The sequence below is a fragment of the Apium graveolens genome, chromosome 5 (genome assembly GCF_009905375.1).
Source record: "Apium graveolens cultivar Ventura chromosome 5, ASM990537v1, whole genome shotgun sequence".
Classification (NCBI taxonomy): domain Eukaryota; kingdom Viridiplantae; phylum Streptophyta; class Magnoliopsida; order Apiales; family Apiaceae; genus Apium; species Apium graveolens.
The window spans coordinates 219,962,478-219,965,460 of NC_133651.1; positions in this window are offsets into that span (position 1 = coordinate 219,962,478).

The following is a 2,983-nucleotide window of genomic DNA, read 5'->3' on the forward strand; positions in this document are numbered from 1 at the left end:
TTTTAAAAGATGTTTTTCATATAGAAGAGCAAGGAGATAGCAGCAAGAAGACCTAATAGCACAATACAACGAAGAAAAAGAAGATCTTGTTTTTACTTGTGATTTTTTGCTTAAGTTGTAATCTCGGATGCTTGTTTTCTTTGTTGTTTGAACCTTATACTCTTGTTAACGTACTTTGTTATAATTTATTCAGTTATTCCAGACCTAGTTTATCTTAGTTATTTACCATGCTTTCATTGGAACCCATGGTAACGATGAGTTCGGTTAAGAACTAGTCGTTGTCAAGGGGTTCTAACAGATTTATTTATGGATTTCTTTAGTAAATTGTTATGATACCTAAGTGTGTGGTGATTGTATGATATCCTAGTATTGGTTGTGCTTATTCGTCTTATGTGCGTCGCGGACATATAAGATATCGTGTTAATCTCTATTGAAGCGATAGTGAATATAGAGGTTTAGAACTTGCCATGCTAGCATAGGTTCATGTATAATTGTTATGCATGATTCGTAGGTAATTTTAACCATCTTACTTGCCCTATGTAATCACGATAGATAACTTGCGCATTAAACCTTTATGTTGTCAAATTCTATAGACATATAGGGTCTCAACATAATTGGTGTCTATTCAACTTCTATTTCTTTTGTGGATGTCTGGTAGTAGGGTATTCGTGCAACGAAAGTTGGCGTTTACTAGTTTCGTGTTATCTGATTAGTTGTCATCACCATTGCATGCTAGGGTTAAGAACAACGACTTTGAATGAAGTAGTAATAAAGTTAGAATCCCATGTTTCTCTCATATAGTTAATTCAATCACTTTTAATCTCTTAATTAATTGCATGTTAGTTTAATCTTAGTTATAAATATCTCAACTTGTTATTGTTTTAGCATTAAACAATATCCATACCATTGTTGCATATGTGCATAATCACTATACCATATATGGCCTGTTGTAATAATTGTTTTCAGTGTAACCAGCTAAAGTGTAACCATAAGTGCCTTAAAAATTTTTATAGCTATATATGGTTACACTTTTTTTCATTGTAACTATTTGTGTCATTTACTGTAACCATAGAGAAACTGAGGTATCTATAGTAACACCAAATTTCCTGTTACTGTTGATCATAAAAAAAAGTGTAACTTACGACCGAAATATTTAGGCGGTCTAATGAAACATGAGGTGGGGGAATAAAATTTCATGTTAAAAATAGAAGGCGGGGAATGTAATAATTTTCTAAAATTAAATAATAAAATAATAAAACAACTGTAATCGGGTCTTTCTTCTTCTCTTCATTATCTCACAACCTTGCTCTCTATCTTCCCTATCTTCTCTCTTTCACTCTTATCCCCTCTCTCTTTCAACAATAATGGGGTCTTTAGACTAGGGGTTTTCTCATTTGGGTCTTCTAACATGTGGGTCTTTCAATAATCAGATATTTTATTTATGTTTTTCTTTTAATTAGGGATTCTTCTACAAATTGTAGCACTAGCAGAGCACAAAGTAGAACACAAGAACTAGCAGAACAAGATTCAATCCATACACCACAATATCCTCCAAGTTTATTTACATTCATAGATAGCTTGCCTCTAGATCAATTTTTTCTGTTTTTTATTATTTTAGGGTTTAAATTTTTGTTATGCTTTTTTTATAGGTTTAGGTTTTTTTCATTGCATAATTCACTCTTAATTAGTTGGATTTATTGGTCAATTAGGCTTCCAATTAGAGGTTTGAATTCAATTTATGTTTTTTGTATCTCTTTCTTTCTCCCTTTATTATGTGTTTATTTCAATTTGTGTTTTTAATTTAATAATATAAGGGGAGAAGGAGTGAAGAGAGATGACGACGCTAGGTGGTGAGCTCACATCATTCTCTATGCAGCAGCCTTCCTTTATTTCTCTCTATAATTTCTTCTATTCAATTGTTACTCAAGTATTAATATCATCCTCCGTTCTTTTTATTTTATCACTTTGTTTTTATGTTTTTTTAAATTTATTATATACTCTTTGTTTGTTGTTGGATCTATTTATCAAAATTAATATTATTGGCATGCACTCTGTAATTTTAAAATTAGATCCAGCAAAGATCAATGTTAATAGAGGTGCAATGGAGGTGCAATGGCTCTGGGACATCCTTTGGGAGAAATAAATATGTGTTTCATAGACACAGGTTACGTTTTACTCTATATGTTTGGATTTTCATATGCTTCAGAAATACATTACAAAAATTATATATTTTACTCTATTTGATTTAGTTAGTATTACTAATTAGATCCTTTTACTCGTAACTTGCCTGATCAGCTATTCAACTGAAACTAGACAAGTAAAAGATTTTAAACTTTATAATAATCAGCTATTCAGGTGAAACTAGACTAGTAAAAGGTTTAACACGTGTACCTCTTGCATGAAGTAACAGTTATACTGTTAAAGATATGTGATAGTCATGGTACTTTAGAGAGTTCTCTTTCTATAATGAGAACACATGTACATGGAAAATATAGTCAGAGAAGGTAGATATAAAGTATAAATTGGTACATATACTATTTGTCTCAGTGGTTTACCTACTGGAGGTTGAAACTTGTTGGGACAATATTTTGATGTACTTGATTGGTGTTAACTTTTAAATGCATATTTTTAGCAGTCACTAGTCACTAATACTCTATCCCATATAATTCAGTCAGTTGTAGAATTTTTATTTGTGTCTATGCTTTGCTTATTCAATAGCTCAATGAAGGTGATGATATTAAATTGAGCTAAAAAGATGTATACATTTTGCTAGTGATTAATATGATGCGTGTTTGTCAGGCTATGCGGCTTTTTATCGGTGATCCTGTATGGACTCCTTTAATCGCCCACATGATCATCTTCCTGCAAGATTTGATTTTGTTAGACTATTGACAGTTGCTTTGGAACATGTTTAGAAACTAATCATCTGATGTATTCAAACTGTTACAGGAAGGAGTATCTGGAATCCTTTGTGTAGAAGGCA